The sequence below is a fragment of the Narcine bancroftii genome, chromosome 5 (assembly GCF_036971445.1).
Source record: "Narcine bancroftii isolate sNarBan1 chromosome 5, sNarBan1.hap1, whole genome shotgun sequence".
Taxonomy (NCBI): domain Eukaryota; kingdom Metazoa; phylum Chordata; class Chondrichthyes; order Torpediniformes; family Narcinidae; genus Narcine; species Narcine bancroftii.
The window spans coordinates 208,153,574-208,177,868 of NC_091473.1; the positions used below are offsets into that span (position 1 = coordinate 208,153,574).

The 24,295-nt window shown below is 45.0% G+C and overlaps 1 long non-coding RNA gene across 2 annotated transcripts; it reads right to left on the reverse strand.

Annotated features, from left to right (window-relative positions):
- Positions 1 to 5,793: 5,793 nt before the first annotated feature.
- Positions 5,794 to 23,497, reverse strand: LOC138764664 (uncharacterized). Of its 2 annotated transcripts, none has more exons than XR_011358280.1 (3): positions 23,421 to 23,497; positions 16,431 to 16,523; positions 5,794 to 10,025 (listed from the first exon to the last, which is right to left on the reverse strand). It is a non-coding gene; the product is annotated as an uncharacterized lncRNA (long non-coding RNA). The 2 variants fall into 2 exon arrangements; XR_011358279.1 differs by lacking the exon at positions 23,421 to 23,497 and adding an exon at positions 16,664 to 16,754.
- Between the last annotated feature and the right edge of the window lie 798 nt (positions 23,498 to 24,295).

Sequence of the window (24,295 nt, forward strand, 5' to 3'; positions counted from 1 at the left end):
TGTCCATCATGTACCTGTGTGCAATATCTTGGTCCAAGCTGACCAAGTAGGTGTCCATCCTCCTGTCCAGCACATGGTCAATGGTATCTCTGAGCAGCATGATGCTGTCAAAGATCGTCCTGTCCGGAACAGTACAGTACAGTACAGGTTGAATCTGGGTGGAAACCTGCAGTCAGACGAAGCGAGAGGAAACTTCCAGGCAAACCTCAAAGCAAAGCTCGACGTTGCAACCCGCCTCACGGACCCGTCCCCTGAAACCCTCTGGGATCAGTTGAAGACTACCATACTGCAATCCACTGAAGAGGTACTGGGCTTCTCCTCCAGGAAAAACAAGGACTGGTTTGACGAAAACAGCCAGGAAATCCAGGAGCTGCTGGCAAAGAAGCGAGCTGCCCACCAGGCTCAGCTTACAAAGTCGTCCTGTCCAGAGAAGAAACAAGCCTTCCGTCGCGCATGCAGCCATCTTCAGCGCAAACTCAGGGAGATCCAAAATGAGTGGTGGACTAGCCTCGCCAAACGAACCCAGCTCAGCGCGGACATTGGCGACTTCAGGGGTTTCTACGAGGCTCTAAAGGCTGTGTACGGCCCCTCACCCCAAGTCCAAAGCCCGCTGCGCAGCTCAGATGGCAAAGTCCTCCTCAGCGACAAGATCTCCATCCTCAACCGATGGTCAGAACACTTCCAATCTCTTTTCAGTGCCAACCGCTCAGTCCAAGATTCCGCCCTGCTCCAGCTCCCTCAACAGCCCCTAAGGCTAGAGCTGGATGAGGTCCTCACCCTGGATGAGACATATAAGGCAATCGAACAACTGAAAAGTGGCAAAGCTGCAGGTATGGATGGAATCCCCCCAGAGGTCTGGAAGGCTGGTGGCAAAACTCTGCATGCCAAACTGCATGAGTTTTTCAAGCTTTGTTGGGACCAAGGAAAACTGCCTCAGGATCTTCGTGATGCCACCATCATCATCCTGTACAAAAACAAAGGCGAGAAATCAGACTGCTCAAACTACAGGGGAATCACGTTGCTCTCCATTGCAGGCAAAATCTTCGCTAGGATTCTACTAAATAGAATAATACCTAGTGTCGCCGAGAATATTCTCCCAGAATCACAGTGCGGCTTTCGCGCAAACAGAGGAACTACTGACATGGTCTTTGCCCTCAGACAGCTCCAAGAAAAGTGCAGAGAACAAAACAAAGGACTCTACATCACCTTTGTTGACCTCACCAAAGCCTTCGACACCATGAGCAGGAAAGGGCTTTGGCAAATACTAGAGCGCATCGGATGTCCCCCAAAGTTCCTCAACATGATTATCCAACTGCACGAAAACCAACAAGGTCGGGTCAGATACAGAAATGAGCTCTCTGAACCCTTCTCCATTAACAATGGCGTGAAGCAAGGCTGTGTTCTCGCACCAACCCTCTTTTCAATCTTCTTCAGCATGATGCTGAACCAAGCCATGAAAGACCCCAACAATGAAGACGCTGTTTACATCCGGTACCGCACGGATGGCAGTCTCTTCAATCTGAGGCGCCTGCAAGCTCACACCAAGACACAAGAGAAACTTGTCCGTGAACTACTCTTTGCAGACAATGCCGCTTTAGTTGCCCATTCAGAGCCAGCTCTTCAGCGCTTGAAGTCCTGCTTTGCAGAAACTGCCAAAATGTTTGGCCTGGAAGTCAGCCTGAAGAAAACTGAGGTCCTCCATCAGCCAGTTCCCCACCATGACTACCAGCCCCCCCACATCTCCATCGGGCACACAAAACTCAAATCGGTCAACCAGTTTACCTATCTCAGCTGCACCATTTCATCAGATGCAAGGATCGACAATGAGATAGACAACAGACTCGCCAAGGCAAATAGCGCCTTTGGAAGACTACACAAAAGAGTCTGGAAAAACAACCAACTGAAAAACCTCACAAAGATAAGCGTATACAGAGCCGTTGTCATACCCACACTCCTGTTCGGCTCCGAATCATGGGTCCTCTACCGGCATCACCTACAGCTCCTAGAACGCTTCCACCAGCGTTGTCTCCGCTCCATCCTCAACATCCATTGGAGCGCTTTCATCCCTAACGTCGAAGTACTCGAGATGGCAGAGGTCGACAGCATCGAGTCCACGCTGCTGAAGATCCAGCTGCACTGGGTGGGTCACGTCTCCAGAATGGAGGACCATCGCCTTCCCAAGATCGTGTTATATGGCGAGCTCTCCACTGGCCACCGTGACAGAGGTGCACCAAAGAAAAGGTACAAGGACTGTCTAAAGAAATCTCTTGGTGCCTGCCACATTGACCACCGCCAGTGGGCTGATATCGCCTCAAACCGTGCATCTTGGCGCCTCACAGTTTGGCGGGCAGCAACCTCCTTTGAAGAAGACCGCAGAGCCCACCTCACTGACAAAAGGCAAAGGAGGAAAAACCCAACACACAACCCCAACCAACCAATTTTCCCCTGCAGCCGCTGCAACCGTGTCTGCCTGTCCCGCATCGGACTTGTCAGCCACAAACGAGCCTGCAGTTGACGTGGACTTTTACCCCCTCCATAAATCTTTGTCCGTGAAGCCAAACCAAAGACAAGACCCATCCCAGAGCAGATTTGAGCTGATTGGCTATGGCCTTGGAGAGGATATTGTAGTCACCATTTTGCAATAATATGTGCCTCCAGTTCATGATATCCTCCTCTCCCATCTATTTGAATTTGCGGATGATAATCCCCTTTTTACATACTGCCTGTCTGCAGCATAGCATTGTGCACTTCCAGAAGGGATGGGCTCACCCAGTCCCACAGAACTGTATACAACTCAGCCACTAAGCCATTGTTTATGGGAGTTTTATTCAACCCAAATGAGTGGATGGAGTCTGTCAGCTCCTCGAGACTAAATGTCTTGTTAGACTCTCCCGCTTGCTGTCTTATACCGACGTGATCGAGGAAGGAAGTTCTGGGAGTCTGTTCTCGTCTGTGGCCTTAGTTTCATACAAATCTCCAGAGAAGGATCTACTAGTCCTCCATATGCCCATCTATGACAAGGGTTATGGGTGTGAGATAAAAAAAGGGTTTGAATGTTGTGGAATAGGTTTACATAAGTCATCACATTGTGGGCTGAGGGGCCTGTACTGGACTGTAATGTTCTATGTTCTGCAATATTTGGCACTGCAGAGGCCCAATATTACATTTTAACTCTGATATCTTTCCATCCCAAAAAAGATGGGGAGCTTCAGTTTTGGTGATGGAGTTCCAATTGTTCACCACCTACCAGCAGTCTCGACCTTCACCCTCACCTGGATCATCCTGCTCCACCCACCCTCTTTTTCTTCTTTCTCTCTTCCACACACATACACCTGGCACCTCCCAACTCTATCCTTCACTCTTCCCATTTGTCTCTGATCCTTCACCCCTCCCATATTCACCAATTACCACATAGTCCCTCTCTCACCCCTCCCACCCTCTACTTCTTTTACTGGCTCTCTCCTCTTTCCACAATAAATCAGATGGTTTTCAACAAAAAATATGGACAATTCCTTTCCTCCTATTGATGCTGCTGGATGCAAGGTGAATTGACCACTGTCAGTTTCCCTTAGCATGTTAGTGAGGAGTGGAATTTGGAGGTGGTGGGTAGTTGATGTGAATGTGAGAGATAACAGCTCGATTATTGCAGGATTTGTGTCGATGGTCAGTGTGAGCTGAAGAGCCTGTTTAAGTGCCATTTCACTCCATAACCCTGATGCGAGGGAACCGTTGAAACAGAAGGGATGCCATTTTCACTACCACTTGACACACTGAATGGCAGTGGAGAGACATCAGAAGTGGTTGGTTTGGGCCAACATTGACAAGTTGAGTCTGCACAGGTAAACTGTTGCCGGCACAGAGACTAATTCTTTCTGGGGATTGTTTGTTTCTGCTGAGCAAATATTATTAAGAGAGATGAGAGAATGAAGCTGAATGAATTTATTCACTTGGGCTGCTGGTCACCATGAGGTCGAATGATTTCCTGCAACTTGACCTGAAATCTCAGACTGCCTTGGGTCAGGTGAAAAGATTTCACTTGATAGAATAGTTTGTTTCTCCCTCACAGAGATTGCAAGTCCCTTAGTTCCAGGAATTTTTTTTTTAATTTATTTAAATGACCTGTGTCTGAACAGTGGGACTGGGGTCATCAATGCCAGATACAAGTTGGTGCAATACCTCACACCACAAAAATTACATAAATCAAAGCCAGAAATTTTGGAAATGTGCTTTAGGTGTGGTGTAGAGATTGGAACCTCTGTCCACTGCATCCTGGCCATGTGCAAGGGGGAGATCCTTCTGGACGGACCTGGGGACATTCTGTGATGCACAATCAGTTGCAAAAGTCTGAAGTACAGGTCCTGGATGGAGGCTTTTATTAGTGAGGGTGGACAATGTGCCTTGAGTTGCTGGCTCACACTGACCCGGACTCGAACTGGGGGCAGGTTGTGACATGACAGCTTTTATGAGGAATAAAGGGGAGGAGTCAGGAGCCGGCCAGTGAGAGCAGGGTCAAACATACAAGGTCAAGGTATTTACATATATAAGTGGTTTCACCACATTCTGAAAAACATTACAAAAGTGGATTTTCCACGGGATCCAGAGTTGTACCTTTTGGGAGATGTTGGGGATGTGAGTTATAGACTGTCCAAATACCAAATTCAGTTTGTGAAGGCCACCTGGGTGGGAGCCAGGAAGAGTTTAGCGGTAATGTGGAAGTCCGACTCCCAATTAAATATCACGCGATAGAATATGGAAATGCAGAATTGCATTCTCTTGGAGAAAATCACGCACAATCTAAGGAGGAAATAAGACACATTTGTTAGTGTGGCAACCCTATTTGAAATACATGGGCAATCAGATTGACTAGTTCCCCCTTCCTTCGAAATGTGGACACTATAAAAAATCTGTCCCAGAGAGGAAGGGAGTGGAGTTAAGGAAGGGAGACATGGAGTCGGTGTCATGTATTTTTTTAGTTCTCTTTTTATTCCTTACCTTTGTTATTTAGTTAGAATGGTTATTTTTCCTTAGGTATTGGTGGGGGCTGTGAACCCCACTGGTGAGTGCATTTGTATGATTATATTTGGGGAAAGGGAGGGGTGGGGAGAGGGATTTAATACAGACTCTGTACATTATATGAATGTTGGAAAAGATGGCAGTGGTTGTTTGAATTGCTTTATGAGTATAAAAACCAAAGTGAAATATTAAAGAATAATTGATTTAAATTTAGGTGTACAGCACGGTAACAGGCCCTTTCAGCCCACAAGCCCAAGCTGCCCAATTGACCTACACCCCCGGTACGTTTTTGACAGGTGAGAGGAATCCGGAGCCCCCAGGGAAAACTCATGCAGACACAGGGAGAATGACAAACTCCTGACACACAGCGCAGGATTCGAATCCCGGTCCCAATTTGCAAAATCTGCATGTTTTTCTTTGCCTCCGTGATGGTTCATTCTGCCTGCTGTTGCTCAGATGCCAATTCCTGAGTGAATTGAGCACCTTGCAATAATAGGCTGCAACCACTGGGGGGCAGAGAACAACCCCCAGACACCCTGGCTTTGGCCAAATTAACTGGTGTTACTGCTCCAGCCACTGGGTGAGAGTGTGGCAGCCCGACATAGAGGGTTAGCTGGAGGGTGTGGTGGAACTACACAGAAGGATCCCACTGCACCTCGAGGCCGAATGCTGATTTTCTGTTTTTTTTTGATGGAGCTCTTCAGATAAAGAGGTAAAACACAGGATTTTGTGGACACTGTGGTTAAGTGAAAAAACACACACAAATGCTGGAGAAACTCAGCAGGTCAAACAGTGCCTTTATGTAGCAAACGTAGATACATCAATGTTTCAGGCTTGAGCCCTTCATCAAGGCATGAAGGAACATGAGAGATATCTCAACAAAAGGGGGGAGAGGGGGTTGGTGAGGGTGGGAGATGATAGATGGAGGGAGGGTGAGGACTGCAGGAAGGTGGGAGAGGAGACTAGACTAGGTAGAAAGGGAAAAGAAGTAGGAACTGGAATAACTAGTGTAAGGGAAGGTGGGGAGGGGAGGAAAAATGCAAGATGATCAGTGGAATGCAGTGATTTCAATGTTCATCCCCCGGGGTTGGAGGGTGCCCAGATGAAAAATGAGGTGTTGTTCCTCCAATCTGTGGGTGGTCAGGGTGGGGTAGTGTGAAAGGCCATGTAAGCTTCAGAGTGTGACTCAGAATTGAAATGGTTGGCTCTGGAGAGGTCGCTTTTGTTGCAGACGGAGAGGAGGTGATGCACGAAGCGATCTAATCTGCGACTGGTCTCTCCGATGCAGAGAAGGATTCAGAGAGTGTGCCAGATGCAGTAAATGAGTTCTTTGGAGGTACAAGTGAAGTATTGCTTCCCGTGAAAAGTCTGTTTGGGACCTTGGATTGTGGTGAGGGAGGAGGTGTGGGTGCAGGTATTACAACTCCTATGACCACAGTGGAAGGTGCCGGGGGGTGAGGGCGATGGGTGGAGAGGGAAGAATACACAAGGAAGTCACGGAGGGAGCTGTCCCTATGGAAGGCTGAGAGGGGAGGAGAAGGAAAAAGGTGTTTGGTGGTGGGGTTCTGTAGTAAGTACCGGAAATTCTGGCAGATAATGTGTCGGATGCGGATGCTGGTGGGGTGGTAGGTGAGGATGAGTTTTTTTATATACAGGTAAAGTATTGCTTCACCTGAAGGTCTTCACGATGGATGTCCAATCCCTTTACACCTCCATTACCCACACAGAAGGCCTAAAAGCACTTTGCTTTTTCCTGAACCTCAGACCTGAGCGGTCACCTTCAACCACCACTCTTCTCCACCTGGCAGAACTTGTCCTCACCCTTAACAATTTTTCCTTTAACTCATCCCACTACATCCAAATTAAAGGAGTAGCAATGGGTACCCACATGGGTTCCAGCTATGCCTGCCTGTTTGTGGGTTTTGTGGAGCAAAACACAGGCAAGACCTCCCCCCCCAAAACTCTTCCTCTGGTACATCGACGACAACATCGGGTAGACTCATGCATCCATGATGAGCTCATCAATTTCACGGCCAATTACCACCCTAACCTCAAACTCACCTGGTCCATCTCTGATAATACTCCCCATTTTCTGGATCTCTCTGTCTCCATCTCTAGAGACTGAATCTCCACTGACATTTATTACAAACCCTCTACCTCGCACAACTACCTGAACTAGACATCCTCACACCCCTGCAAGGACTCCATCCCCTTCTCTCAATTTCTCCATCTCTGCCACATGTGGACTCACCAGAGATGAGGTCTTCCAACCCAGAGCATCTGAAATGTCTGCCTTCTTCCATAAATGTGTCTTTCCCTCCCAAAATATTAACGCAGCCCTCACCCCCATCTCCTCCATTCCTCGCTCTACCCCTGGCCTCCTGCCCCTAGAAACAATAAACACAGAATCCCCCTTATCCTCACCTACCACACCACTAGCCTCCACATCCCACACGTTATCCGCTGGAATTTTCAGTACTTACTACAGATCCCACCACCAGACACATTTTTCCTTCTCCTCCCCTATCAAAGTAATGTTAAGAACTAAAGACAAGGTACAAAATACCCCTTACCAAAAAATTGGAAGGAGAGGGACATAACCAGAACATATGATACAGTGAACCTTCTTCAGTTATACATTTATCACATTTAGAAGAGAGATTTGAATAGAATTTAGCTCATTGAACTTTGGAATAGTGGGCCCCGTGTACCACCTTCAATTGTAATAATGAGTGTCGAGCACAAAGAGAGGATGAATGTGCTCGTTTCAAAATGGAGTCCCGTGTAGTTTCAGAAATTAACTGTTGAAAATCTTGTTCCCGTAATTTTTTAAATTCTGTTCAGGGAACTATGCAGAGATCTTAAAATAATTCATAAAGGACTGATAACAGCTGTTTGTGGTCAAATTTAAAATCATAAATCTCCCCGATCATATTAGGTTCCAGACCTTGAGGAAGCCTCAAAATGAAAGAATTCAAGAAACTCCTAACCTGTAAATAACAAAAAAAGTGATGTTTAGATATTATAAATATGATGGATAATTGTTCAAAAGAAGCAAGATTTTGGTCAATAAAGAAACCTGCGACTACAATTCTCTGGTGAGTCCACATTGGTCACCTCATTACAGGAAGGAGGTGGAAGCGATGGAGAGGGTGCAGAGGAGACTTAGCAGGATGTTACCTGGATTGGAAAACAAGTCTTATGAGGCAAGGTTAGCAGAGCAAGGACATATTTCTTTGGGCCTTAGAAGGATGAGAGGAGACTACAAGATCATGAGAAGCATTGATAAGGTGGTCAGCCAGCATCTGTTTCCCAGGGCAGGAATGGCAAACCCCAAAGGACGTGGGAACAAAGTGAAGGGAGGGAAGTTTAGGGGAGACATCAGAGATAAGTTTTTTTTTGATGGAGAGAGTTGTGAATACCTTGCCGGGGATGGTGATGGAAGTTGAATCATTCGGGGCATTTAAAGGACTCTTAGACAGGCACATGGATGGAAGAAAAATAGCAGATTACGGGGTAGGGAGGTTTGAGTACATTTTGTAAGGAATACATGGGTCGGCAAAACCTTGAGGGTCGAAAGGCCTGTACTATGTATAAGGAAAAAGCAGGCAGATGTCTGAAGAAAGACTGGGAGAGAAAAGGGGGAAGAATGGGAGGGGGAGGAGTCCAGACCAGCAAACCAGAAGTGTTCATTGGACATGATAAAAGGAAAGGTGAGAATTGATTTTGACTCTGTGAAAGGAGAGAGAGAGAGAGAGAGAGAGCAAACTAAATAAAAGGAAGGAGATGAAGATTGGGGGGTGGTGGTGGTGGTGGTGGCTTATAGAACACCAGAGAAATCGATATAAATGCAATCAGATTGGATGGTGACCAGTCGGAGGATGAGGTGATGTCCCGTCCATTTTCAGGTAGTCTCAGTCTCTGAATGAGTTGATTGTCCTAGAGTTTGGTGGTTGAGGGGTAGCAACTATTCCTGATCCTGAAGGTGCGAGTCCAGTGGCACCTGTATCTCTTTTCTGATGGTAGCAACAAGAACAGACCGTTTCCTGGGTGGTGTGGATCCTTGATGATTGCTGTTGCTTGACGACTTCATCGTTCCATGTAGATGTTCTCGATGGTGGGGAGAGTTTTCCCTGTGAGGTTCGGGCTGTGTTCATTACCTTTTGCAGGGCTTTCCTCTCAGAGGTATTGATGCACCCAAAGCAGGCCATGATGCAGCCGGTCAGCACATGTCTCACTACATTTCTGTAGAAGGTTCCCAAGGTTTCCGTTGACCTACCCAGCCTCCGCTGAGGAAGTCGAGGCACTGATGTGCTTTCTTCATGATGGCATTGTTATGATGGGTCCAGGAAAGCTGCTCTAAGATCGTGACTCCCAGGAATTTAAATTTGCTCACCCTCTCCACCTGTGATCCCCCAGAGATGCCTGGATCATACACCTCTGGTTTTCCTTTCCGAAAGACTGCAATCAGCTCCTTAGTTTTGGTGACATTAAATCAGAGGTCATTGTTAGTACACCATTCAACTAAGCTTTGAATCTCCCTCTAGTATGCTGACTCATTGGCCCTTAATTATACAGCCCACTCAGGTGGTATTGTCAACTAATTTGTGAACAATTTTGTTGTCGTATTGAGCCACACAGTCAATGGTGTAGAGTGAGTAGAGCAGGGGGATAAATACATTACTCAGTGGTGCTCTGGTACTGAGGCAGATTGGAGAGGAAATATTCTGCCAATCCGGGCTGACTGGAGTCTGGAAATGATGAAATCGAGGATCCAACAACACATGGGAATATTGACGCCCAGGCCTTGGAGTATGTTGATTAGTTTGGAGGGAATTATGGTGTTGAATACCAAACTCTAGTCAATAAATAACATCCTGATTCATGTATCTTTGCTGTCCATGTGTTCCAGGGTTTTGTGTCGAGCCAGTGAGATGGCATCTTCTGTAGACTTGTTGCACTGGGAGGCAAACGAGAATGGATATATGTCACCGCTCAGACAGGAGCTGAAACTGAAGGAGAGTGAGAAAGACAAAAAGAAATACCAAGGAAGAGATTGAAATGAAATTTCAAGAACTGAGATGGAGACAAGAAGAGATAAAGAGAGATTTTTGTTCTTTTTTTTGTTTGTGACCACAAATGGAATTCTAATCTTGAGTGAGAGAGAGGGAAAATGGATGGGTTTGACAAAAACCAAGAAACCAAAATGGCAAAGTTTGTGTCAAACGTCCTCTATCTCCTGTTTTTTTAAATTTTTATTTATTACACAATGAACCTTTTCATTACAAATGTTTCTCATTAAATATGCACAGTGACATTTTCTCTCTTTTCTCCCCCCTCCAAAACCAATAAATATTAAACATATAAAATACAATAAAACAACATCTTCACACAAAAGAAAAACAAACAAGAAAGATGTGTCTCTACTTTTACACATTAAATCTGATCGTGTTTATCTTCTTATCGTTTTAGGAGATGGAGGTCCGAGGCGAGGCCAGCTCTTTCTGTTGTTTCATGTATTTGTTGTCCTAGAGTTTGGTGGTTGAGGGGTAGCAACAATTGTTCAAACAATGTAATGTCTTTTAAATTACATGTAATTTTTTCCAATGGGATACATTTATTCATTTCCATCTCTGGAGACTGAATCTCCACTGACATTTATTACAAACCCTCTACCTCGCACAACAATACATTGTTGTATTTTCAGGCTCTCTTCCATTTTCCAAGTTGACATTTTACATGTTTTTGCTACTGCTAAGGCTATCATAATGAATCTTTTTTGTGTTCTATCCAATTTGAGACCGAGGTCTTTACTTCTTATGTTATTTAAAAGAAAACTTTCTGGATTTTTTGGTATGTTGCTTTTGGTATTTTATTTAATATCTGATTTAGTTCTTCCCAAAATATATTCAGTCTTGCGCATGCCCAAGTTGCATGTATTGTTGTTCCAATTTCATTTTTACAGTGAAAGCATCTATCCGATATTTTTGGGTCCCATTCTCTTAATTTTTAAGGGGTGAGAAATAGCCTGTGTAACCAATTATATTGTATCATACGTAGCCTTGTGTTTATTGTGTTCTTCATAGTTCCAGAACATAACTTTTCCCATGTTTCGTTCTTTATCTTTGTTTAAGTCCTTTTCCCAACTTTGTTTAGGTTTGTACCTTATTTCATCATTTTCCTTGCCTTGCAGCTTAATGTACATGTTTGTTATAAATCTTTTAATTATCATTGTGTCTGTAATTACATATTCAAAACTGCTTCCTTCCAGTAGTCTCAATCTGCTTCCCAATTTGTCCATTAAATAAGCTTTCAATTGATGGTATGCAAATATTGGACCATCAGTTATTCCGTATTTGTCCTTCAACTGTTCAAATGTTAATAAATTATTTCCAAAAAAAAACAATTTTCTATTCTCTTGATTCCTTTTCTCTCCCATTCTCTTAAAAAAAAATAATTTGTCTATTGTAAAAGGGATTAGTGGATTTTGCATCAAAAGCTTTTTTGTTATTTGGTAATTTATTTTCCTTTCTACGTGCATCTTCTTCCATATATTAAGTAATGATGCAATACTGGTGAGTTGATATATTGACTTTACTCCTATTTTATCTAGTTCTATCTTAGTCTCACTCCTGTTGTGAGGCTGTGCCCTCTCATTGAGGTACAAACTGGTAAAGCAATACCCTGCTCCTCCTCTATCCATCAAATCCAAATTCCAGAATAGCATTCCATTGATCGTCATGTCCACAAACACAGTTGTTTGCCCTGTCAAAGCACAGACTGAAGAGCCATCAATGCAGGGCCACAATCCAGTCAAGAAAGAGGGGCAAAAGAGAGTCTCTTTTGAGGCATTGGGGGTCCTTGGATCAATCCACCTCCTCCGAGGCTGCTTCCTCTCGGCCTCTGTGAGCTTAGTAACCCAATGGACTCTTGCCCTGTTCAATAATGAGCCCAAGCTCAAGGCATCCAAGCTGTATCTCTGTGACCCATGGTTCTGAATCCTGAAGTGTGGGGAATCTATCAGTATCTGAAGCTCTTCAGGAGACTCACTAGCCATCAGCACTTTAACCAATCCCGGTAACCAAAAGTCATTTTCCCGAATGGTGCCAGCGCCTGCATCCAACATATCCTCCTCCGCCAGTTCTGCCACATACATTGGGATCCCACCACGAGACACGTATACCCCTCTCCTCCCCTCCCTGCCTTCTACAAGGACCACTCCCTCCGTGACGCTCTTCTACCTCCTTCCTCACCAATTATCTGCTTGGGACCTACCCCAGTGACCACAGGTGATGCTCCACGTGCCCAAACCTCCTCCCTCACCACCATTCAGCGTCCCAAACAGTCCTTTCAAGTGTAGCAAATTTACTTCTGCACTTTCAGTGGTGATGTTCTGTATCCAGTGCTCCCATTGTGGTCACCTCCACATTGGAGAGACTCGACGCAGACTGGGTGATCACTTTGTTAAACAGCTCGGCTCTGTCTGCTGCAATAGCATGGATCTCTCAATGGCTCCCATTTCAATTCTCCATCCCATTCACTTGCTGAAATGTGTGTCCTGGTCTCATGCACTGCCAGACTGAGGCCAACCACACACAGGAGGAACAACACCTCATCTTCCAACTGGGAACCATCCAACCAGATGGCATTAATAACAGCTTTTATGGCTTTCGGTAAAACTCATACCCCCAAACCTCGCTTCCTTTACCTCTGCCTCTCCGTTCTATTTCTCTCCACTCGCATTGGGTATCCTTTCACCAGTGAGTAACTCACTGACAGAGCAGGGTATCCTTTCACCAGTCAGTAACTCACTGACAGAGCAGGGTATCCTTTCACCAGTCAGTAACTCTCTGACAGAGCAGGGTACCCATTCACCAGTCAGTAACTCACTGACAGAGCAGGGTACCCATTCACCAGTCAGTAACTCACTGACAGAGCATGGTATCCTTTCACCAGTCAGTGACTCACTGACAGAGCAGGGTATCCTTTCGTCAGTCAGTAACTCACTGACAGAGTAGGGTATCCTTTCACCAGTCAGTAACTCACTGACAGAGCAGGATATGCTTACACCAGTCAGTAACTCTCTGACAGAGCAGGGTATCCTTTCGCCAGTCAGTAACTCTCTGACAGAGCACGGTATCCTTTCACCAGTCAGTAACTCTCTGACAGAGCACGGTATCCTTTCGCCAGTCAGTAACTCACTGACAGAGCAGGGTATCCTTTCGCCAGTCAGTAACTCACTGACTGAGCAGGGTAACCTTTCATCAGTCAGTAACTCACTGACAGAGCAGGGTATCCTTTCACCAGTCAGTAACTCTCTGACAGAGCAGGCTATCCTTTCGCCAGTCAGTAACTCACTGACTGAGCAGGGTAACCTTTCGTCAGTCAGTAACTCACTGACTGAGCAGGGTAACCTTACACCAATCAGTAACTCACTGACAGAGCAGGGTATCCTTTCACCAGTCAGTAACTCTCTGACAGAGCAGGGTAACCTTTCACCAGTCAGTAACTCTCTGACAGAGCAGGGTATCCTTTCGTCAGTCAGTAACTCACTGACAGAGCACGGTATCCTTTCGTCAGTCAGTAACTCACTGACAGAGCAGGGTATCCTTTCACCAGTCAGTGACTCACTGACAGAGCAGGGTATCCTTTCACCAGTCAGTAACTCTCTGACAGAGCACGGTATCCTTTCGCCAGTCAGTAACTCACTGACAGAGCAGGGTATCCTTTCGCCAGTCAGTAACTCACTGACTGAGCAGGGTAACCTTTCGTCAGTCAGTAACTCACTGACAGAGCAGGGTATACATTCACCAGTCAATAACCTGATTCCTCTTGTCCTCAGCTACTGCCCCACCAGCCTTCACATTCAACACATCCTCCTCCGCCATTTCTACCACCTAATTCGTGATCCCACCACTCGACACATATTTCCCTCTCCGCCGTCTGCAGGGACCACTCCCTCTGTCACTCCCTTGTCGACTCCTCCCTTCCCACACATTATTCCCTTGGGTCCAACTCCTATGACTGCACGAGATAGTCCTCTGTGACCACACCTTCCTCATCACCTTTCAGGGCCCAAACAGCCCTTCCAAGTGAAGTAGCATTTCACTTGTGAATCTGCAGGGGTCATCTGCTGCAACTGGTGCTTCTGTTGTGGTCTCCTCGACATTGGAGAGACTGGGAGATCGCTTTGTTGAGCACCTTGGTTCCATCCGCCACAACAATGTGGACCTCCCAGTGGCCTCCCATTTCAATGATCTACCTCATTCCCTTGCTGACGTGTGTGTCCGTGGTCTCGTGCTCTGCCAGACTGAGACCACGTGCAAATTGGAGGAACAATACCTCTTCTGAATGGGCACCCTCCAACCAGATTCGACATCTCTGGCTTTTGTTAAACCTCTCCCCTACCCCTCACTTTCTTCCCCTGTTGCCTTCCCTTTGCTTTGTCTCTCCATTCCATCTCCTTTTGCACGAACATGATGAATCCTTTTGTTCTTTTCTTGATATTTTTATTGAGGTTTACAATAAAACAGAGTTAAACAGAATGTTTTTGTAAGAAATACAAATTGTAATAAAATGGAAAGAAACCAGAAAACCCTTAATTCAAAGCCCCTACCACAATACAAGGTTGGAAAAAAAAACTAATGTGTGGATATCAAATGACGAGAACCTGGAAATAAACAGCACAGCATCGAAGGGGATGAGAACCGTCAAACTCAGAGTGTGATAATGGCCCATAATGGGCCTCATGTCTGTATGAAATTAGTATTTGAATCTTATTTCATCAAAATTGCTCGTCTCGCTATCAATGAAGTAAAAGATAAAATTTGGTTTTGAGTTGAAGTCAATAAAACGTCATCATCCTGTAATGATCCAAAAAGAGCAATTCAAGGGCAAGGTTCCAACTTAACCTTAAGTTGTTTGGAAAATATTTCTCTAAACCAGGGCAAGTCCATAATATGTGAATCAAAGAAGCCTCAACAATTACATTTGTCACATCGAATGTGTATATCAGAGTAAAAACGAGACAATTTAACTTTCAACAAGTGTACCCTATGGACCACTTTAAATTGCAATAAGCAATGTCGTGCACAAAGGGAGATCAAATTAATCAGATTACAAATAGAGTCTGAGAGCTCATCAGAGATTGAAAGATTCAAATCCTCTTCCCAGCGTCTCTTAATCTTAACTAACAAGGTCACATTTAAATCATGCAAATTGTTATAAATAAGAGATAGTGAATCTTTATGAGAAAGTTGTAAACCAAAAAGTAAATCAAGAGGATTTGCCTCGGGAATTTGCGGAAAATCAGGGATCTGAGATTGAACAAAATGGCTCACCTGCAAATATCTAAAAACAATGCATTTGGTCATTCACATTTAACCATTAATTGTTCAAAAGAAACAAACTTATTTTGAAGAAATAGTTCTTTAAAACATTTAAAGTCTAATCTGTGCCGACCCTTAAAACCTCTAAGATGCAAAAAGGGTAACAATAAGGACTGGCAAGGGAAACATTCTGAAAGCTAAAAAACCTTCTAAATTGTGCTCACAGGTGTTGAGAGCCTCACCTTCTCCTTCAATATCATATCATTTGTTCATTTTGATCTGGCTGTGATTGCCTGCAGATCCTGCAAGGATTTCAGATCAGAGGAGCAATCCTCGTGACTCAGCTCCCATTCATCATGAAGGACACCTGAGGCTGGTTGTGTCCATGGTCGGTGACAGTGCAAAGTCATTGGACAACTGAAGCAAAGGCTCCCATTTGCCTTTACAGAGAGTGGTGAGTCATTACAAGTTACTGACAGGAGGGTGAACCAGATGCCAGACCAAAGAAGTGGGGGAGGGTGCGCAGGGAGGGGGGATATCAGGTGAGGAAGAGTCTGGTAAAAGCTGTTTTGAAGCAATGTTTTAATCTGACAGTATGATCTGTTCAGACAGAACACACAACATTACAGCACATGTAGAGGCCCTTCAGCCCACTATGTTGTGCCAACCTGTATAGACCTACTCCACAACAATCTTTTTTCTGACCTCACACCCATAACCCTCTATTTTTCTTACATCCATTGCCTATCTCAGAGTCTTTTGAATGTCCCGATTGTACCAGCCTCCACCTCCAACCCTGGCAATGTAACCTCGACACTCACACTCTGTGTAATAAAACTTACCTCTGACATCACCCCTAACTTTTCCACCTCTCACCTTCAACAGATGTCCTCTGGTATTTCCTAATGTTGGGTGCTGGCTATCCACCCTACCTAATCCCCTTATAATCTTAAATACCTCTAATAAGTAACCTCTCATCCTTTGGAATGCAATGATACACATATCACTCTCTTGATGCCAGAGGCAGACCTCTTCATCCTTTCATTCACCCTCAGACAAAATGAATAGTGTCTTGACTGAATGTCCAACCTTAATTCCTGTCATCTTCAGGGCCTGTGGTCTTTTAAACCAGTCACGACCTTTAATTTGTATGGCGATTTACAGCTGTCGTCAGATGCATCTCTGGATCAGTGGGAAGAAGACAAAGTAAACAATTAGTGGGAACCTCTCAACTCCTTCAGAACCAAAATCACAGGGTGCCCTGTGTCGAAACACCTCGTTCCCATAATGAATGAATCAATCCATCCTGAACAGTCAATCACCATTACTCTGAGCCCGTTGCTTTCCAATGACACTTGTCCTGAAATGACAAGAGGGTCTTGGTCTGTGTGGATCTCACGGCCACTGGTTTCGATTCCTTCAGTCCCATCCTGCTTGGTAAACATGAACTTGTTGGTTGGTGCAAGAACCACCTCAGAAATGTATTTCCAGATGCAAATCAATGTGCTTATTCATTTTAGTAACAAGACTGCAATGGGAGGGCCCCCAGCTCAAATTAAACCGGCCTGTACAACCTGAGAGGAAGTGGAAGAAGGACTGCATCTTCACATTAACACAGAGTTTCAGACATCTGCAGCTCTTCACAGCAAATGGCTACTGAGCTTTAAATGAGCCACAGGCTGTCACTGAGAGTTGGTGAAGTTTGATCCAGGGTTAATTCAAAACCTATGGGGACCTTGTAGACCAAAAGCAGTCTCTACACTCCTTCCACTCAGTGCCCTGACACCATCCCAGCAGGGACTCCATCTCTTTGATGCTGCAATGCAGTGGATTGAATGGAGTGATGCTCTTTTCTGTGTGAACGTTTATCGGTAGATACTCATGTTAACCCCCCATACAATCTTCACAAAGACAAGATTAAAGTCTAATGCGTATTTCCACCTTCAAGATGATAACATTGAGGAGGGAAAAAAAATTTCATTCTCCAGGGGTATGGAGACTAATGTCATTAATCTTACTTTAGTTCTGTTTTTACAAGAGAGGATACAAATAACCTCCCAAGGATGTTGGGAAACATAGAGACTAATGCAAGGGAGGAACTGAAAGAAATCAGTATCTCTAAGGATATGGTCTTGGGGAAATTGATGGGATTGAAGGCAGATAAATCCCAAGGGCCTGATAATCTACATCCTAGGGTACTTAAGGAAGTGGCCATTCAGATAGCAGATGCTTTAAGAATTATTTTCCAGAACTTGATAGACTCAGGATCAGTACCCATGGATTGGAGGGTAGCTAATGTTACCCCACTATTTAAAAAGCGGGTTAGAAAAAAAGCGGGGAATTATTGGCCGGTGAGCCTTACATCAGTAGTGGGCAAAATGATGGAATCCATTATTAAGGATGTAATAGCGGAGCATATGACTAGCAGAGAAGAGATCGGACGGAGTCAACATGGATTTACAAAAGGTAAATCGTGCTTGACAAATCTATTCGAATTCTTTGAGATGGTGACAGGTAAAATAGATGGGGGAGAGCCAGTGGATGTGGTGTACCTAGACTTCCAAAAGGCCTTCGATAAGGTCCCGCATAAACGACTGGCTTCCAAAATCAAGGCTCATGGGATTGGGGGCAAAGTATTGATGTGGATTGAGAACTGGCTGGCAGGTAGAAGACAGAGAGTTGGGATAAATGGCTCGTTTTCTGAGTGGCAGGCGGTGACCAGTGGGGTGCCTCAGGGATCTGGACTGGGACCCCAGCTGTTCACAATTTACATTAATGATCTGGATGAGGGGATTGGATGTAATATCTCCAAATTTGCAGATGACACCAAGCTAGAAGGGGTTGTGTGCACGGAAGAGGGGGTCAGGAAGCTCCAGTTTGATTTGGATAAATTGAGGGACTGGGCAGATACATGGCAAATGCACTACAATGTGGATAAATGTGAGGTTATCCACTTTGGTAATACAAACCGGAGGGCAGATTACTATTTGAATGGCAATAGATTAAGAGATGGGGAAGTGCAGAGAGACCTAGGGGTACTTGTACACCAGTCTCTGAAGGCGAGCATGCAGGTACAGCAGGCGGTTAAAAAGGCAAATGGTATGTTGGTATATCAAGAGGGTTTGAGAATAGGAACAAGGATACCTTACTGCAGCTGTACAGGGCCTTGGTGAGACCACACCTGGAGTATTGTGTGCAGTTTTGGTCACCTTATCTAAGGAAGGATGTTCTTGCAATGGAGGGAGTGCAGAGGCGATTCACCAGGCTGATACCTGGAATGGCAGGAATGACTTATGAGGAAAGATTGCGCAAATTGGGATTGTACTCGCTGGAGTTTAGAAGATTGAGAGGGGATCTCATAGAGACATACAAAATTCTGGCAGGACTGGACAGAGTGGATGCAGATGGGATGTTTCCAATGATGGGAAAATCCAGAACCTGGGGCCATGGTTTGAGGATAATAGGCAAACCATTTAGGACCGAGATGAGGAGGAATTTCTATACCCAGAGGGTGGTGAATCTGTGGAATTCATTGCCACAGAGGGCAGTAGAGGCAGGTTCATTAAATATATTTAAGAGGGAATTAGATATATTTCTTCAGTATAAGGGTATTAAAGGTTACGAAGAGAAGGCGGGGATGGGGTACAGAACTTTAAGATTAGCCATGATCTTGCTGAATGGCGGAGCAGGCTCGAAGGGTCGAATGCACTACTCCTGCTCCTATCTTCTATGTTTTTATGTTTCTATCTCTCATTCTTGATAAATCATAATCTCAATGAGATAGAGTAGGGAGAATGTGGAACTCTCCCAAAGAGGTGAATGAGTGGGAAGGGAATAGACGGAGATGTTGACCCAGTTGGACGGTGTTGGGGTGGCTGAAGGCTCGTGTGGAAACTAAACAATGGCGTGGAAAAGCTGACCTGAATCTTCTCCAGTGTTGTATGTTCAATGTGAGTCAGTGCAACCTCAGAGTCACATGGGAGCAACAACATCCATGAGGCAGTCAATAAATCTCCCACCAGAATGTGGTCGTATCCTCCAGGACAGGAAGAACACAGATTTGATCTAGAGAGAGGTTCCTTTCACTTGTTCCAACAATTTCACCCAAGTTGTTTCAGACATTGGTGAGACCAAACTTGGAATATTGTGTGCATTTCTGGGCACCTAACTACAAGAAGGATTTCAATAAAATTGAAAGAGTGCAGAGAAGATTTACCAGGATGTTGCCAGGTCTTCAGGAGTTGAGTTTCAGGGAAAGATTAAATAGGCTAGGACTTTATTCCTTGGAGCAAAGAAGAATGAGGGAAAATTTGATAGAGGTTTACAATATTATGAGAGGTATAGACAGAGTGGATGCGAATAGACTTTTTCCACAGATTGGGGGAGATAAATATGAGAGATCATCGATTTAAGCTGAAGGGGAAAGGTTTAGGGGGAACATAATGGGGAAGTTCTTCGCTTATAGAGTGGTGGGAGTGTGGAATGAACTGCCAGCTGATGTGGTGAATGCGAGCTTGAGAGTGTGTTTTAAGAATGAATTCAATAGGTCTATGGATGGGTGATACCTGAAGGATTATGAAATGGGAGCAGATCAGTGCAATGAGGGAGATGATGGTCAGCACAGACTAGAGGGGGTGAATGGCCTGTTTTCTGTGCTGTAGCATTCAATGATCCTATGGCTAGAAGAGCATATGTTACAGGGTGAGGATTCCTCTGTTTAGGCATATTAAACCCTCTCAGGCAAGGAACATGTTGACAAACACCAAAGCTCTCGACCCTGATAAATAGGCGATTAAGCATTTGGAATGGAGAACATGTGGAAGTGACATTCACACAGAGTGGGTGATGTGAAAAACATTCCTGCATTTATTAGATGTTTCATAAATATGATGCAGAAAGGTGCAAATAATAGGTTGACAGGGTTAGAATCCAGAAAGATGCTATGTTCCAAAGAGAGAGAGTCAACTGGATCAATAGACATTGGCTGCTTTCTGCATGTGGAGAGGGTAAGAAACTTCATATTCCTGGGTCAAGTGCTCTGAAAATCCATCCTGAACCATGATGTCGATGCAATCATGTAGAAGGCTCGACAGCCACTATACTTCATGAGGAGTTTGTGGAGATTCGTGATGTCACCAAAGTCGCTTGCAAATTTCCACAGAAATTCTGTTTGGTATTGAGGTGCCAATGGACAGGACGGGAATAGGCGACTGAGGGTTGTAAACTCAACCAACACCATCATGGGCATTAGTCTTCACTCCATTAAGGGCATCTTTAAGAGGCAGTGCCTCAAGAAAGCAGTTTCTATCTTCAAGGACTCTCACCACCCAGGCCTTGCCCTTTTCTCACTGGGAGGAGGTGCAGGAGTCTGAAGACACACACACACACACACACACACACAATGTTTCAAAAGCAGCTTCTTCCCCCACCATCATATTTCTGAATGGACAAGATCCTGTGCACATGGCTTCACTTTTCCTCTTTCTCGCTCTCATTATTTCTTTTACAATTTTGTATTTACAAAATTGTAATTGATAGTCATTTTGCACCTTGTTCTCCACACCCTGCTGCCCTAAAACAACAAACCCTGATCCATGTTCGTGGCCAACCTGACTCTGACCCTGCGATGGAGGACGTGGATGTCAGGGTGAAGTGACGGAGTGTCTCCTTTGCCTCCATCTTCTCATCTGTGTGGAAGGGACTGAGTTACACTGCATGGATTGGAGGCGCAGAGGGTGCAGCGGTGCTGTTGAATGAAGTCACAAGTGCAGCTCATGAACTGGAAGTGATTTTTGGGAATGAGGGGGAGTTGGATTGTGAGATGCAGGTTCCCTCCTGAGCACTCTGTCCTCTTCCACTGGTTCCACCTCACTGGCATCTTCATTCTGGGACACCTGCTCCTGTTATTGGCACCAGTGTGGAAGTGAAGCAGGTCTCCATCTGTGCCACCGTCATGGTTATTTCCTTCTTATTTCCAGATCAGCCAATCACAGAATTACTCGCAGTTCTCAGCAGAAGAATTAATGTCAGAGAAGAAAAGGATTCAGTGACAAATTGTCGCACTGCTGATTTTCAATCACATCTTTAGAGGGGTTAAGATCAGCTTGAAATACCTCTGGCTCGACCATTTCTGTGCCCACTTCCAATCCTCACTCTATCAACTTGGAACAGTTACTATCACTGTCAGGTCCATGTAGTGAGAGAACGGAGGAGGAAAAAGACACACGGAACCGTCTGTGACCTGTGCAAGACAGCACGGTAACAGACCATTTGGCCCAGTAGCCTGTGCCATCCAATTACACCCAATTAACCGACAACCTCCGCTACATTTCAAACAGTGCGAGAAAACCAGACCACGGGAGAACATACACTTTACAGACAGCGTGGGATTTGAACCCCAGTCCTGATCGCTGGCGCTGTAACAGCATGACACTAACCACTACACCAACTGTGCTACCCTCATCGTTCTGCCTTTACCTGGTATGATTACTGTGTGAACTGGGGATCATGTCAAACAAACGTTAACCCTGATTCACTGGCAGCCAAAATGTGGACAGGGCCTGTGAAGTTGGTGAAAGAAATGCCCTTCAACACCTGGCTGTTGAATCCTCTGTCATCGAACATTAGCGCTCAGGGTTGGGCCCTTCAGGCCTCCACTGTCTGTGCTGAACACGATGTCCCAATTAAGCCAGAACTCTGCTGCTGGCACATGATGCAGTTCCCTCAAGAAAAGAGAGAAGCTGGGAGGAGAAGGAAAGAAAAGAATGGACTCAGTAGAATTTCTGGTGTAATTTTGTTGAATGACAACATTGTCTGACTGGCTTAATGCAACCTAGATTGTATACCTAAAATGGATGAGAGGGGGGGTGGGGAGGTGGTTTGGGAGGAAAGGGGGGGGGGAGAAAAAGTCACTGTATATGTGTGAAAAAGAAATAGTGTATATCATGGCTAATGTGATTTATGGTGTGAAAAATTTAAAAAAAAAAAGAAAAGAGAGAAGCAAGGAGTGATTTGCCCTATCACTGAGCAGAGGATGAGCAGGGAATCCAACAGGCCAAGGTTTCCATCACAGCTGCTGAGATTAGACTCTGTGTTGAGGAGATATTGGACTGTTCTGCCACAGCTCATACAATCATCTAACCCCCTTCACCCCACCCCCCCCATCTCTCTGCCTCTCTCCCCACCCCTACGTTCCTTCTATTAGGGCCTTCTCTCCTCATCCTCTCTCTCTCTCTTACTTTTCTTGCCTTTCCCTGACCCTATTCTCCATCTCTTCCTCATCTTTCATTGCACCTCTCTTCCCAACTCTCTGGAGCCACCCACTTTTCCTCTCTCCCTCCTTTGTCACCCCACTTTTCTAATACTCCCCTTTCCATTTTCTGCCACATCACATCTCTTGCCTCCTTCCCCTCTCCTCCCACTGTCTCTTTATTTTTTTCTCCTTCACCCACCATCAAACTCACTCCCAGGAGCTGCTGTTTCCCAGGGACAGTGTTGGACCCCATCCTATTCCCTATGGGCAGGTGAGTCAGATCATAAGGCTCAAAGAACCACTGTCTGCACTCCATGTCTCCATTCAGAATGGGAGCTGAAGGCAGAGGATACTGGAGATGGGAAAGCCAAAACTGTGAGGCTTATATCCGATGGCCGTTGGGCTGGATCGTTTTAATGAAACTTGTCATGATACATGAAAATTGAAACCTGCTGGAATTGGGAGTTTAAATTCATGAAAGGGTGCGCTGGAGGCCTGTGCGTTCCAAATAAGGGGGAAAACATTTCAATTGGACCCAGGCTATTCAGAGCACAGGAAATCCGGAACTCTCTCTGGAAAACTGTCAAGGATTGGGGTCAGATGAAATTTTCTCCAGTGATGGAATTTTGTAAGAGAGGGCAGATGGAGTTCAGATATATGTCAGCAACGAATGGGAGAAAGTGGAAGGCTGAACAACCTCTTTCTGATGCTCTCTGCATGGGACAAATTTCAACAGAGTCTTTGTGTGCAGCTGTCAATTGACCAGAGATGTGCTTGACATTTTCATTGTTGTGTGTGAAACTGGGCACTGATCTGGGGACTCTTACCTTCACTTCAGACTTCCTGTTGGAGATGGCAGCGGGACTTAATCTGAGATGGGGACCTCCCAGTGGGAACAGGCTGCTAAAAAGAAAAGGCATGCTGCTTGATGTATGGAAATGTGTTCCTGATTTAGTGATCAACACCAACAAACAATTCTCACCTTGCTAGAAAAAGACAGCTGATTACTGTGTTTGGATTGGTGAAGGCAGATAAGGATGCAAATGTGCTCAGCATCTGTCCTGTGGAGAGAAACATCGCAAAACTACCTCGAGTCAAACTCAAATACTGGATTCATTTGAGAAGAAAAACAAACTTGGCTCAGATCAATGTTGCTTCTTAATTACTCTGCAAACAGAAAGTTTGGGGATATGACTTGATCCCATTAAAATGGAGGCTTCTGGCAAAATGTTCCAGGACAGATTCCACTCTGATAACTGCATAATCACATGAAAATGTATCCAAGTTTCCCCAATTCTTGTGAAACAGGACACATCCAATAAGTAAATTCCTGACGTCAGTCTACTCCAGGGGTGTCAAACTCAAATTCACGGAGGGCCAAAATTAAAAACTTGGACTAAGTCGAGGGCCGAACTAAATATTTATTGAAAATTTTCAATAACATCTGCATGTTTTCTCTTCTTTCAACATATGTAATGTTAAACTTTAGGATATAAATTTAGGAGGATAATGTTACAGGTCAGGAGTAGGTAGCTCAAGTTCACCTTTGCTGTGTCCATTTTGGCCTACATCAGGACTCAGCATTTCCTGCTCACTCCTCAGGCTCTAGGCCTCTATTCACCCTTGACCCACCATCCCTCTACCTGACCAGTCCCTTACCCAACCTCTACTCACCCCTCACTCCACTCGCTCTGCCTCTACC